Source organism: Triticum dicoccoides, chromosome 4A, assembly GCF_002162155.2.
Source record: "Triticum dicoccoides isolate Atlit2015 ecotype Zavitan chromosome 4A, WEW_v2.0, whole genome shotgun sequence".
NCBI classification, from domain to species: Eukaryota; Viridiplantae; Streptophyta; class Magnoliopsida; order Poales; family Poaceae; genus Triticum; species Triticum dicoccoides.
In genome coordinates this window covers 601,950,553-601,966,329 of record NC_041386.1, presented here as the reverse complement: position 1 = coordinate 601,966,329, position 15,777 = coordinate 601,950,553, and the positions used below count along the sequence as shown (strand labels likewise).

At 44.2% G+C, this 15,777-nt stretch overlaps 1 long non-coding RNA gene across 2 annotated transcripts; it reads left to right on the top strand.

Moving 5' to 3' along the window:
• The first annotated feature begins 2,327 nt into the window (after nucleotides 1-2,327).
• On the top strand, nucleotides 2,328-5,140 carry LOC119287209. 2 transcript variants are annotated; one of them, XR_005140768.1, is made up of 5 exons: nucleotides 2,328-2,402; nucleotides 2,568-3,093; nucleotides 3,964-4,191; nucleotides 4,562-4,649; nucleotides 4,863-5,140. It is a non-coding gene; the product is annotated as an uncharacterized LOC119287209 (long non-coding RNA). The 2 variants fall into 2 exon arrangements; XR_005140767.1 differs by having other exon boundaries at nucleotides 3,964-4,649.
• Nucleotides 5,141-15,777: the final 10,637 nt, after the last annotated feature.

The following is a 15,777-nucleotide window of genomic DNA, read 5'->3' as shown; positions in this document are numbered from 1 at the left end:
GCCCTCGACGCTAACTGCCCCAACGCCGGCGCCGCTCCCTGCGCCCGTGCGCGCGCCCGCTCCGACGCCGCCCGCCGTGCCCCGCCACCCCCTGTGAGTACCTGCCTCGCACCCGTGCCCTGCCTCGCTTCCATACCCCTGCCCTGCCTCGCGCACCTGCGCCCCTGCCCTGCCTCGCGCACCTACGCCCCTGCCCTACCACGCCGGCGCCGCCGCCGCCATGCCCCTCTGCCCGGCCGGCCCCTAGCTTTCCTTTATTTTTTGTTATATATATATGCTACTTTTTAGATGTTCTTATATGCTGTTTTCAGATGTTTTTAGTTGTTCATAAAAGAAATTTAGATGTAGGTATGTATGTGTGAGGGATCATATATGTATTTTTTAGATGTATTTTTTAGATGTTCTTATATGCTGTTTTCAGATGTTTTTTGTATGTATGTATGTATGTATGTATGTATGTATGTATGAGGGATCATATATGTTCTTCGATCTTCTCCTCTATTCCTTTTTTCTTCTCCTCTTTTTTCTTCTTCTTCGTCTTCTTATTTTTTATCGGGTATGTCGTTGTTGATATACTCCCTCCCCGATAACTTCAACATGATGGGGGGGGGGGTCGATATACCCCCTCCCCGATAACTTCGACATGAGGGGGGTGGGAAGGGGGTCGACGAGGGTTCAAGGGAGCGAGGGTTGGGAACTAGTTAGGGTAGAGGGTCGAGGGTCGCCGAGGGTTCGAGGGTCGTCGAGGGGCTGAGGGTCGAGGGTCGAGGGTTCGAGGGTCGTCGAGGGGCCGAGGGGTCGAGAGGTTGCCTAGCTAGTGTCAAAGTATTGAAGAAATCCGTGGCTTTTGCATATGAGCCCTTGAAGCATTGCCGAGGCCACCCAAATTTACCAAGTTAAAAGAGCGTTGTCGTTGAGGCCACCCGAACCCTTGAAGCATTGTCGAGGCCACTCCAAACCCTAGAGAAGCGTCAAGACCACTAATATGATTCCTTGTTGTGATTAGGTAGCTAGGTCTACGTTTGCCACTAATATATCCACCCGCTGTCATGTTTGTATAATAATTTCCATGTTGTAATATTTGCAGAAACAATGGAGCACGAACGAGACGAGGCAGCAGAAGAGGTGTTGGGGGACATAATCTTACCCGGAGGTGATGTCTTGTTGTATCTTAACGACAATGATGGTCTAGAAGGACAGGGTGAAGAAGTAGGCTACGGTGATCGAACAATGGAGGAGGAAAGACATGATTATGATGGCTCCGGTGACCGAATGCCGGTGCAAGAAGGAGACCGTGATGATGGCTCCGGCGACCGAACAGAGTCTGGCCAGGTACACACACACACACACACACACTATATTAGACACCCTGGGTGAGGAATTACTTATTTCTCACCCTAGTCCAGCGACCGAGCCTGATGTTTTCTCTACTCCTAATGAAGCAGTTGGTAGTCTCTGTCGGTCAATTTTCGTCCCACCACTTTCGTCCGGTTTTTTTTCGTCGGTTAACCTTCGTAGATTTTTTTGGTTCCGTCCACCACCTCACCTCCGCTAGTTTTAGCGTCGCGACAGAACAAATCCCTCGCTAGCCCTACCTCCTCTCCCGTCTCCAGTCGCAGCCGCCGCCGCCACCACACCCCAATCCAACCCCGCTGCCGGCGATCTCCTCGCCCCCCTGTGCCGTCGCCCCCAACCTTCTACTCCTCTCCCAAGGGAAGGGAAGGGAAGGCAAGACAAGGGAAGGGAGAGGGAGCGCCCAGATCCACGGCGGCATCAGCGCGCCGTCCTCCACCTGATCCGCGTCCATCCACGGATGGGTGCTAATCGGCGCAGGAAATCCCCATCCCCGCGTCCGAGCCCCGCCACCCTCCGCAACGGCTCGACCGCCCATCGACGCGCTGCCCCCACGGCGCCCGACCAGTTTGGCTCTCGCGGCTGGTGGACGCGCCCTTGCTGTTGCCGACGCCGGCTCGCTGTGCCGCACTGGCCCTCACAAGTGTCTTCTGTCAATGGTGACAACTCACGTTCCTCTCTATTTTCTCTTTGAATTTTCTTTTGAGCCGGTCAGGAAGCAAGAACATGTCGATTGACATGCCAATTGGAGATGATTTGAGGAATTTTTACGTGTTTGGTAGATGAACTTGAGGGGTCAAGGAGTTTCCATTGGGACATCGGGAAATGCTCCTCCATCTCCTCCGGTGGACGACATCCAACATTGCCAGGTAGATTACTGTTTTTGCAAATTCCAGTTCTTGATGTTTAAAACTGGATGATCTGCACCCAACCCCTCTATTGTTCTATTTTTGCTTAAATCTGATTTGGTTGTTCAGTTCATGCACTTATGGACTGAAGAAAAAAATGGAAATGAAGAAGAAAAGAATAGCAATATTATCATATGCGAGGTTTGCTTTTAACCTTGGTTCCTAACCAATATTTGCTTCATAATTCTGCTGAGAGATTCACACTGTCATTCATATTATGAATATAGTTCATAACCAGTATTCTCTTTTATCTAATTATATGTACAGAAAGGAGTAATCTGAAGTGAATTCATGCTATCTTAACAGTCTAACAAACATCTTGGAGGTGTGAATGCTTTCTTGGGTCTGACAAGTAATCAATAATTGATGGTATACTGGGATTTTTCTCATACTTCTAGCACTTCCTCATTGACAATAAAGCAAGTAGTATCACAACAAAGGCTATCCAGGTATTTTTTTTTCAACTATAATCCTTCCAGCTTTAGGGACTGCTCAATTGGATCTGCACAATCCAACAAAATAAATGTGCATAGTGTCTGCGACACTTTCATTCGATCATCACGAAGGTAGTTGTAGGAGTAAAAAAGTATGTCATACTGTTTTTTCAGTTCAAGCCAAAAGGCTAGGACAGGTAATACTTGTTTTTACAGTACTTGTGCAAAAAGTATGTCATACTGTTTGCTCTAGATGATTTTGATGAATTTTACAACCTTATTTTCAGTTGTTTACCCCAAGAAATGGTCTGCTTTCATGGGGTTTATTGAATCCAGGAAAGAACTATGAGTAGTAGCGAACCAGACATGAAAAGTTTCAGAGAACTACGAAAACTCCGGTCAGTTTTGTCGGGATCTTGTGACACAGTTCCAGGACTCTATTGACTAAGGAAATGATATATATGTGTGATTTATCCTGTTAAAACTTTTAGTGTTCACTTAGGGGTGAGTGCAACCAGTAACTGAATTTAGACTACGAACTAGAGTATGACAGTAAAGTCAGGAGCATGATGGAGAACACACGGGACACTGAGGACTAATGGTCAACACTTAAATCTTGCTTTACATACAGTTCAGTTCCAAGTAGTCTGATACATAGATGGCGAGGGGAGTGCTGATTTGGGTTTGATTTTGGTAATTATATATTTTCCTTGATGACTGTCATTTTGTTTTCCTACATGTGCTATATGATATGCATAACAACTTGAGAGCACCTTTGCTTCTCTTGATGTGCTTCGTCATACAATTAAAGTGCACAAGCAAGCTTGCGAGTGATGACAACTACTATGACCTACAACCTTGAATCTAGGTTTTTGGGGTTGAACATAGGGGCACAGCGCGCTCTCCCATCTAACCAGTGAAGCGTAATGAAGGAAAAGCTACAATATACAAATCGTCACCGTCATTCAGTTTGTCCAAAACTGAGAAAAGCTCTTTAAAAAAACTGGGAAAAGCTCACGTGATGGAATGAGATGAGATTTCAACATCATGATTGCGTTTTATAATTTGAACGACCAAAGTAGATGGTCCCGTCAGCCCGTGTTTGACAATATGAAGGGACAAACTTGTTGATCCATTATTTTGCCAGGAAAATACAATAATTCGGAGGGCTTAAATATGGATAATAGATCTGACATAATCTAGCAAGGTGAGTGACTCAATTGCACATGTGCAAAATGGAAGTTTAAACTTCCTTGAATCTCTTGTAGGGTTTGGGGGAGATTGTCAGCGAGCCACTGATGAAAGTCCTTTTGCGATGACAATGCTAGAGAAGATTTGAAAGATCTTGGTTGGCGTGGGGCAACTTGTGTATTCCCGGATGGGGGCGCCGTCCGGTGGTAGTGGGGTGTGGCAGTTGCCGCAGCTGGGCACAACCGGGAGTCCACCTATCCAGAACACCCAACTATTTCATCCGGTGAACTGCGAAGAGCTTCTGTGTGCGTCTCTGTTATATTTAACTACGACAGGCTTATGTTATCTTATCGCGAACTCATTTTTCAGTTTGTGCCCAACGTGACTGCATGTAAATATGTAATACAGCAATTTTGTTCTTCCTTTTTGTTGTTTGATTGACTCAGTATACCATCTCAAATGTCATTCCCTTTATAGCTAGCACATCATCTCCAAAGAATTTATTTAAGTTGAAATCCAGTAATTATATGTTGATCGCATAAGCAGGCTGATGGTGTCTTGGTCGAATTTTTTTATTCCTTCTCTATGGAACTAAAACTGTTCTTTCCTGAATATATTGGATCGCAAAGAACTAAACCTATGTACAATGTCTTTGGGCATATTCTGAATTTGCAGAATTAGCACAAATCTGAAAGCATATATGCAGCTCCCAGATGTTGCAGGCTAGAGGAAGGGCAGGCACTCATGCGATACCATGTATCTGGTAGTGGTTTCGTTCCCCAGACGCTATGCATTTATTGTCTGGTTTGTTCATATCTGTTAGCTCTATGTTAACCTTCTTTTAGTTACTTCCCATGATTTTCTTTGTAAGAAACCCCAGAAATATATATAGGTGTATTTTCCTGTAAAGATGCTAAATTTTGTTGGTCTTATTTATGGGATAGCGAAACCATTTTTGTGTGCACTTAATTGTCAGGTTGGACGCGCCGGGTGTGGGGACACTGCAGGACATGTTTGATTATCATGTCAGTGAATTCTGGCGAGAATGAACCAAGTGAGCTTTTGTAGCTGGTCTATTCAAAATGGATGAACGGACCAGTTAGTGTACATATAAGTTTGCACTCTGTCTTCCTGCTCATTCGTGCAATGTGTTCATGGGAGACTTATTTTAGGAAAACATAAAATAATTTTTCTTTCTGTGCGTACTACTCCAGCTTTCAAGTGCCAGGCTTCAATAAATCTGAAATTTCTATCGCTCGATTTGCAGTGCTTATTTTACGGTTACCACTGGGAAATGCTTCCTTTTAATCATTTTTATCTGGTACACACCATTGTAAGTGTATTATTTAAGAAATCAAGTCCATTCTGGAAGAATATTCACTCATGATAGTTTTGAGATTCGGTAAAGCAGAATGTGTACATTCATTTTAAAATTGTCCAATGGATAATAGATTGTTCCGCGTAAAAGAAAATGATGCTTACAAAAAATTATGCTCGATTAGGATGTAACGATGAGTGATGCTACTTGGGATGATGCTCAATTAGGTAGAGGACACATCAATGGTGGGGTAGCCGTAGGCATAGCTAATAGGTGGAGTAGGAGAAGATGTACATATGATGGTGATGTGAGCACATACATAGGAGTGAAGCTAGCCAAGATACAGCAAGCTTGCTGCGAGAAAAGGAATGGAAGAGGATTTGGAGGAGAGGAGATGGGGGCCATGGTATAGATTTAGAGGATTAGGAAAAGGGTGTGCACATGATGGCGAAATGATATGGAGTAAGCAAATGATAGAACAATGGCGTAGCCGAATGTGACGAGGAGGCGGGGGAAACCGGTCAAGATGGCGTCGAGGTGATAGGAACCATGGTGGAATTGTGTCGGAGTAGTAAAAGTTACTCACATGACAATGTGATGACATGGTGGCTTCAGAGAATCTGATGAGCAAAAGAACATGGAGAAAGAATATAGCTTGTATTCTTAATAACATGTGTGACATAGATAAAGAGAGTTAAATGAAACATATTTGATTGGTGATTACATTGGTTTGTTATTCTCTAGCAACATGTTTATATGAACTATTTTACCAATGAGAATGCTAAAGCAGGGTCCTGTGAAGGAAGACTACTAATAGAATAATAAATTATTTTTCAAAAGGTGGAGAAATTGGATCTGCCTTCTTTCGGGGGAGGGGCGCATCATGGGTGGTGCATGCCTCCTCCCCTTGATGGTGGTGGTGAATTGGCACTAACACCGGGACATGATCAGGGCGGAACACGGGGCGCTTGGCGGGGGACTCGTTGGCGGTCCGTGGAGAAGTACAGTGTTTGAAGAGAGGGTGTCATGGTGAAGATGAGGCAGACATCATCCTGTTTTAAAGAAGAGGGCTCCAGTGAGAAATGTCGAGTGAGAAGGGGAGGTTTTGCCAGGAAAACATAAAGGCCCCTTGTGAAGTGGAGTTTTTTGTGTTGGGACCATGTGTTAGAGATAAGAATAAATTGGGTAACCATATTTCTCCCCAACTTATGGGCTGGATTTGGGGGAGCTTGGACTATTGAGACTATTGAATTTTGGGGAGCCTGCTATCGTCCGTTTGACGTCAGCATAACATACGAGGGAGCAACGAGTTTCGACCTTGAAGACGACGTTAATCCTTTATCTGGTTCATTTATATGCATTGTAGCCCGTAGCGTGTGTGTGTGAAATAGATGGATTATGGTCCCGTACCCAATAAGATGGATATGTGTGTGTGTTAGAGAGAGAGAGATGGGGAGAGAGAGTGAGGAAGAGGGAGGGAGAGAGTGTGTGTGAGGATTTGATGGTAAAAAAGATCGTCAATGTCACTTGATATGTATGAGAATATTAATATTGAACTCTTAAAGTTAATGTGGCCCCGTTGCAACGCACGGACGTTCTTCTAGTAATAATTAATTAACGAGGCCACGCACTGAGCCGCACAGGCCTACGTCCAGGCTGTAAAATTACACCGGTATCTATCTAATTTTATGTTTATATGCCCACGTTCCCATCCACGTCCTTTTCTTTTCTTGAGTTAGAAAAAAGGCTGCCAGCGGTTTGTGATTATCGACGGCGAACAACATACGGGGATACGGCGGCGTGGTGCTCCGTGATTTGGCACAGCGCGATTTTGCTCACGGAGCACCGTGCTGCTCGGCGGCGTGGTCTCGACGCTGTGGTGGTCGCTGAGCGATTGGGGCGGCCTGGTGTGCACCGCTGCTGAGATGTGCCGCCGTCATGGTCGACAGCTTCCTCGAGCACGGCCTCTTTGGATCCGTCCTCCTCGTCCCCAGATCCATCCTTCCATATTCAGTTGCATGCCGCTAAATCAGTCGGGATAGTCCCCAATCTGCTCACTCAGGTGCCCCTCGAGCTCCCAATTTTACAATTGTCCGATCTCCGATGGATCTGGGTTCTCCGAATGGTGGTGTTGAAGGGGCCCGAGTGGCTAACAACGTGACCGGCAAGCTCTACTACTAATCATTCTGTCATCACGTGGGTTACATGGGTATGTAGCCATACTTGCCTGCCCCAATCATTTTCATTTTCATTTACATGGGTATGGTTGCATGTTTTTTGTTTCACAGTAAATCCATATCAAACGGAGTCTAAACGGGATAAAAGCTGACGGATTTTTTTGGAATATATGTAATTTTTGGGAAGAAAAATAAACGCGAGACGATGCCTGAGGGGGCCACGAGGCAGTAAATATCTAACGAAGTCCAAACACGATGAAACATTACAGTGATTTTTTATAGACAAAAAGGGACCCTAAAAGCTTCGGGAGAAGACCATACGTGCTACGAGAGAGCCATGAGCTCACAGGGCGTGCCTTGGGAGGCCCTTGAGCTTGTGGGCCCCACGCAGCTCCGCTTGATCTTATTCAGACTATATAAATTCACATATATTCCCAAACCACCAGAGATACACTCGAAACACTTTTTCCGCCGCCGCAACTCTTTATTCTTCCACGATCCCATCAGGAGGCCTTTCTAGTACTCTGCCAGAGGGGAAATCGATCTCAGAGGGCTTGTATATAAATCTTGCTGCCTTTCCGATGATGTGTGAGTAGTTCACCATAGACCTACGGATCCGTAGGTAGTAGCTAGATGGATTCTTCTCTCTCTTTGATTACCAATACAGTGTTCCCCTCGATCTTCTTGGAATTCTATCCGATGCAATCTTCCTTTGCGGTGTGTTTGTTTGGAATCCGGTAAATTGTGGTTTTATGGTCAGATTATTCATTGAAAGTAATGGAGTCTTTTCTGAACTTTATTATGCATGCTTGTTATATCTTTGTATTTCTTTATGATTTATCCGTCTGCTTTGGTCAACTAGATTGATTTATCTTCGGTGGGAGAGGTGATTTGTGATGGGTTCAATCTTGCAGTGTCCTGACCCAATGATAGAAGGGGTAGCAAGGCACGTATTGTATTGTTGTCATTAAGGGTAAAACGACGGGGTTTAATCATATTGCATGAGTTTACTTTGTCTACATCATGTCATCTTGCTTAAGGCATTACTCTGTTTGTCATGAACTTAATACCACTACAAGAAATATGTCAACTTGTGACCACCACTATTGGTCACTGAAAGGTCATGGTTTTTCATTTGCGACCTTTTTGTGACCAAAAACAGAAGGTCGAAAGCTGGCGGTCATAAACTGACTATAGCGACCTTTCTTCTGGAATGGTCAAAGACGTTTACGACCAAAATACGTCTACTGTTTTGTTTTGGTCACTAGCAACCTCCCCAGGCCACGTAGGCATCCAGCGTGGCAATCTGACGTGGCACAAGATTCAGCCCGGTCCAATTCGGTGTTTATATGGGCCGAGCCCATTAATTCGGCCTTTTTAATATTTATTTTTCCTATTAATTTTTGCTAGCTACATGGGCTGGCCCATCAATTCAGCCTTTTTATTTCTAGATGCAACCTTTTACAGCGTATGATCTTTTATTTTTTGCCATTTTATTTTCCACTGTTTTACATTTGTCCCAAGAGTTTCAATTTTTCTTTTTCTCAGAAGATTGGTCCCAATTGTCAATTTCTAGTAATAGGACCCGGTTGTTAGGGTCAAGTTCTTTAGATTTCATTTCATAGTAAATAAGTAATAAATATCTAAATCAGGATTGGCAAAATACACTGCTTGAAATAGTAGCCAGAATGGCAATCACAGTATTACAACGTGAATACATTTTTTTGTGGGTAAACGCGGATACATCATACAACACAAATACAATGGCAATGACAATATTACAAGCTCTACTGCTTCTGTCGACCTTCTTCAACATGGACCTCCTTCAGTCCTTCTCCTTATCCTTTCAACCTTCTTTTGCATGGAGCTACTGTGAGAGGAAATCTACAGTTAAGAACAAAATACATATATAAGCAGTTGGGTACATATCACTTTGGAAAGCACAAGATATCATTTGGCTGGACATGAATATCACTTGTGCATGGGATAGTAAAATGAATTACAACTAAACAACAATTCAGCATGAATTGGTAAAATGAACTGGCAAACAATGCACTGTCCAACTGATTCAGCATGAGAGTCCGACGGCGACAGCACCAAGCAAAATTCAGTAAAGCGTATAAATAGATTCAGGCCAATTGGTAAAATGAAATCTAATCCATGAGATTTAGTCAACTTTAGGAAGCATCGCAGATTCAGACCAATATTTGCAGGCATGTAAATACCGATTCAACACTAGGGAGTATTGACTTTTTTTGGCAGCGAGAAAGCAACTCAATTTGGCAAGCAGTGCAATACCAAGTTAATTTAGTCAAACATGCAAGTGAATTTAGAGCAGTAGCACTAGGGACTAGGGACTGACAGCAGTAACACTAGATTCAGTCAACTGAAAGTGAATTTAGAGCAGTAGCAAAATCAGGGAACGCGAGAGAGGTAGAGGGAGGCTCAACCATGAATTGTTGCTGCCCCATGGTTGGGTATGTAATTGTCACCGCTCCCCCTTGTGGATGCCAAGGTCGGAGACGCCGGATCCGTGCGGGCATCCACCTCCTATCCGCACGAGCTGAAGCAAACCGTAGCAGGTAGTCCACCAGAACCTTCTTCCTCTTTGGTTGCACCAGCAGTGTCTGCAGATCCGCCATGGCCGGAGGCTGACTTCTGAAATGAAAAAGAGGACAATGAGATGTTAGCTTTGCCATGATGATATAGTAGTAACAGGGAAGCATACCAGGGAGGTAGTTTTACATAATAAAAACAAACTAGGCACCTGCATAATCACACGGCGGTAGTTTGAGATAATAAAAACTAATGTTCCACGCATAGTCTTAGCGCTCCAACAAAGAAACAACTAAAATTACTTTCAAGCAAATAGGTTGTACATCGATCAGGTTGTAAATGACAAAAATTCAGGGGTGTACCTAGTGCAAGAAGGCATCGACTAGGTTTTGAAGCTAATAACAATTGGCATGCATGTATGACTTGTTGGAGTTGGTGCATGGTCAAATTCAACTAGTGTAATGTATCGCCTATATATAATAGACCCATCTCTCCAATGCAATTTCATGAACCAAGAAACATAGGTGTTTATTTCTTCCTCTGCTAAACTATCTCCATATGGATATCAGCTAATGATACGCATATCGTATTAAGGCAATGCTTTGGAGGACACATATTCTGCAAGCTGTTGCTAATTTGCAAATACAAATGGACGCCTAACAGTGCTCACATAGAATTAGCAGAGCATGGCAGATTTATAGCCATCAGGGGAGGGGGACACCTAAACCCACGTCGGCTGCTGCAGGGCTTGGGCTGCACACACACACACATACATGTATCAGAAGCAATTCAGTCAACACTCTCCGCAGGAAAGAGGCAAGTTGGCACTCACAGGGTTGAGATAATAGCAGGAGACGTGTGTACCTGAAGGGGCGAGCGATTGGTCCAAGCCCAGAGAGCAGAGGAGGCATGGCGGCAGTGTGCTGGAGCGCCTTGGAAGCCCGAGAACGTGGTGGTACAGATGGTCAAGGAAGAGGAGCAGAGCAGGTCCTTGATGGCCAACTAGATGCGTCCCTCCTTCTGCTCCTCGTGGATGGGTGACCTGCAGTAACAAATATGTTATACAACCCAGGATCGAATGTAGCACATACTATCATTTCTGAACTTAATCGTGGCAGTCTTTCATCATTACCCAGTCTCCGACAACAAATAAGCTCACTAAAATAGCATTGTTGAGATCTCTTTTGACTTTAAGGACGTATCTATCAAGACATGCAAGTCCCAAGATCCACAGCGCTTGCAATCCCATCGACGCAATCAGATAGCTGAAACTCGAAAGAGACAAAGAGCTCATTACAAAACTGAAATGCCATTAGCAGTAGAAATTTTAAAAGGGGAATGCTGTGTTAATACAAGTCTGGAAACAAGCCACGATTGCACTAAATTTGTTGCTGAATCTAGGAATTACCACCACCATGCACCCACACCACATGGCCTACAGAAGGCCAAATTTGGCCTTGAGGGGCTCTCAGCCATTAGTTTTGGACAATACTCACCCGTGCAAGAGCACTCTTGTATTAAAATCGCCACTCATTACAAGTTCAAACCTACATATTTCCTCAAGCACACGTCTCACAGGACAGTGATGGTTAACTTAGATTCTCTAACCAAATATCTCAATAATCTGGTTGACTACTCACGGATTAACAAAGCCCCTCGTGATTAAACTATCCATCGCTCACAGATTAACAAACTAGTAGACGGTACTCCGACTAGGAAAAAACCTCCCAAACAAGACAGGAAGGTTACCATGACGGCGATGGAGGCGGCGGCGAGCGCGGCCTGGCCGAGCCGCAGCCAGAGCCCGCCCCACGTCCCGGGCCTCCCCGCCAGCTCCCTTCTCTTGAGGCCAACACCGCTGCCGCCCATGCGCATGCTCTGCTCCAGGTACGTAGGCACGAAGGGAAGCCCCAGCTTCTCCACTGTGGTACAACAACAAAAGGGATCAGAAATCAAGAGAAGGGAAACTAGGAACATCACATGGGGCTGCCATATTCCTGCGGATTCAGACCACAGCAGTGACAGAAGATTACACGGAGCAGAGACGAGGTCGTGAGCGATGCACCGAGGTAGTCGACGGGGATGCGGCCGTTGGAGAAGCGTCCGGTGGGGCGGTGGGTGTCGAAGTCCCGCCCGTAGGGCTCGCGGTCGGCGCGGGCGAGCGTGCCGAGGTACTTGTTGGTGCCGACGTCGAACGTGGAGTCGCCGATGACAAAGAGCGCGGGGACGAGCGGGGTGGGTCGGGTGAGGAGCACCAAATCTCGATGGAGACGGTGCAGCGGCCAGAGGAGAGCCCGGTGGAACTGCTCGATCCGGATGGGGAGAGGAGCTACTCGATCCAGATGGGTGTTTGTGTCCCGGATCTCACGGGAGGAGGGGCTATGCGCCACCCTGATCCCGGATCCGGCGGCTAGCCTCACCGTCACCATCGCTGGTGGCTGCTCTAGCTGGAGTACCCGCGGCCAGAGACGACAGAGCCGGTGTCGCGGTAGGTGACGATGAAGGAGAAGACGATGAAGACGAGCCGACGTCGCGTCCGGTGGCTCAGACAGATGCCACCGCCGAGGACGACAAGGGAGAGGACCAGGACCCCCACTCGCGGTTGGTGGTGGTGACCATGTCCACGACGGCCTCCTTCTCGGGCCAGTTGGATCTGAGAGTGGGGAGGGAAGGGATCTGGATCAGGAGCGCCATGGGGAGGGCCGAGCGGTGACCATGTGGGGGGAACGCCGGAGGAGTGGGGCGGGGGCGGCGGTGCGTCGAGATCCAGAGGGAGGGAGTGAGGTTGGGGGCGGCGGCTGGGGATCCAGAAGGAGGAGTGGTGTGCGGCGGCGGTGGATCCAGAGAGAGGGAGACGGTGAGAGCACTAGGGTTTGGTGCATGGGGAGAGAGTGGAGTGGTGTGCGGTGGTTCTTTTTGAGGGGTAGCTCGCGGTGGGTGAGGTGAGGGCCGTTGGATCCAGGAGGATGCGACGGTGGTTTATCCATGATCCGCATGAGAGGCCTTTGGACCAATCAAAACGTGGTATACAGGTATGATATTTTGACCATTTAAATTGGTCATAATTGACTAAAAGTAAGGTGTTAAATCATGTTAGCTATTTTATTATGACCTGAAAATATGAAAAAAAAACTTCTCATTGTGTCAGCAAATTTGACTATAGTTTGCAGGAATAATCACAAACTGAAATAAGACAAATATTTTTTAAAGAGTTATGAGAAATGAGTTCTCTTAAATCATTTTTTCATTTTTTGAGTGTCCAAAATGAGTTTTTTTGTGAAGGACCTATAATATATTTGTTGCAAAATTGGACCAAATCAATTTTCTAAAATACTAGGACATATTTAATGCACAATTGACCAAATGGTTGGGTGTCAAAAGATTCGATCCACCTCTGGTGAAAAAGACAAATTTCCGTCGATTTAGTTGGAAGCGGGTCAAATTTGAACTGCGGCTGCCTCATAGTTTGCTTTTTATTTTTTTCCAAAAATCATTTCTAGGTACATAAGTATCTATTTAATAAGAGAACATAATTTTTTTTCCAAGATTCAACCACTAGCTAGGAACGGTCAAGCCCGCCGTTTGACCGCATTTTGAAACGGGCATAAAAATTCCAAAAAAAATCAAAAAATTATAAAACCTTCGCATTGTGTCATTATATGTGACCAAGTTACGAGGAAAAATAATAAACTTATAATACGACAATTCTTTTAAAAAAAGTGTTCTCAGAAATGAGCTATCATGTGTGGAGATCAATGGCTTTCAAGCCAAATGATCAATCTTATAGCCACATTCATGGCATAGTTTGTTCAGATGATCTCATATTGTGCACAAGGTGCATACTGGAATGGCAAACAATGTTGCCTAAGGAAACTTTCATTTTCTTTGGACGAAAAAATCATTTTCCATTTTCTGAGTGCCCGAAATGAGGTTTTTTTGTGAAGGACCTACCAAATAATTATTGCAAAATTGGACCAAATCGTTTTTATAAAATACTAGACCATATTTAATGTACAATTGACCAAATAGTTGGGTGTAAAAAGTTTTTATCCACCTCTGGTGAAAAAGAAAAATTCCTGCCGATTCAGTTGGAAGCGGGTCAAATTTGAACTGCAGCTGCCTCATTGTTTCCTCTTTATTTTTTCCAAAAATCATTTCTAGGTACATAAGTATCTATTTAATCAGAGAAATATCAAAAGTTTTCCAAGATTCAACCACTAGCTAGGAACGGTCGAGCCCACCGTTTTGACCGCATTTTGAAACGGGCATAAAAAATTCAAAAAAATCAAAAAATTGGAAAACCTTCGCATTGTGTCATTATATGTGACCAAGTTTCCAGGAAAAATAATAAACTTGTAATACAAAAATTATTTTAAAAAAGTATTCTCAGAAATGAGCTATCATGCGTGAAGATTCATGGCTTTCAAGCCAAATGATCAATCTTATGGCCACATTCGTGGCATAGTTTGTTCAAATGATCTCATATTGTGCAAAGGGGTGCATCTTGGAATGGCAAATAATGTTGCCTAAAGAAGTTTTCATTTACTGTGCACGGAAAATTCATTTTCCATTTTCCAAGTGCCCCAAATGAGGTTTTTTTTTGTGAAGAACCTACCAAATAATTCTTGGAAAATTGGACCAAATAATTTTTCTAAAATACTAGGCCATATTTAATGCACAATTGACCAAATGGTTGGGTGTAAAAAGTTTTGATCCACCTCTGGTGAAAAAGACAAATTTCCATCGATTTAGAAGGAAGCGGGTCAAATTTGAACTGCAGCTGCCTCATAGTTTGCTATTTATTTTTTCCAAAAAAAATTTCTAGGTACATAAGTATCTATTTAATCATAGAAACACCAAAAAAATTCCAAGATTCAACCACTAGCTAGGAACGGTCATTCCCGCCGTTTTGACCGCATTTTGAAACGGGCATAAAAAATTCAAAAAAAAATAAAAAATTGTGAAACCTTCGCATTGTGTCATTATATGTGGCCAAGTTCCCAGGAAAAATAACAAACTTGTAATACGACAATTATTTTTAAAAAATGTGTTCTCAGAAACAAGCTATCACGTGTGGAGATCAATGGCTTTCAAGCCAAATGATCAATCTTATGGTCACACTTATGGCATAGTTTGTTCAGATGGTCTCATATTGTGCACAAGGGTGCATATTGGAATGGCAAACAATGTTGCATATGGAAGTTTTCATTTTCTTTGGACAAAAAAACCATTTTCCATTTTTCGAGTGCCCAAAAGGAGTTTTTTTGTGAAGGACCTCCAAAATAATTGTTGCAAAATTGGACCAATTCATTTTTCTAAAATACTAGGACATATTTATTGCACAATTAACAAAATGGTCGGGTGTAAAAAGTTTTGATCCACCTCTCTTGAAAAAGACAAATTTCCGCCGATTCAGTTGGAAGCGGGTCAAATTTGAACTGCAGCTGCCTCATAGTTTGCTATTTATTTTTTTTTCAAAAATCATTTATAGTTACATAAGCACCTATTTAATCATAAATACATGGTTTGGTGACGATACGTCGAGGTTTGGACGGTGGCCGAGGGCTCCAACTCTAGAGCGCGTAAACTCGCATGCCCGCCGTGTGACCATGGCGTTGCCATGTGTTCTGGGTGGCCTAGGCATGTCTAGTGGGTTGGGAACTCCCCAGGTAGGTGCTAGGAAGAAAATTACAACATAAGATTCTCACGAGGAGACCGATCGATGCTCAAAAATGAATTAGCAGCCAAGTGTTTGATTAGCGGTACATGAAATGTACATGGCTAATGGGCGTGTGTTTTGGCTGAGTATGATCATTTACTAAGAAGACCGTCTTCACAAA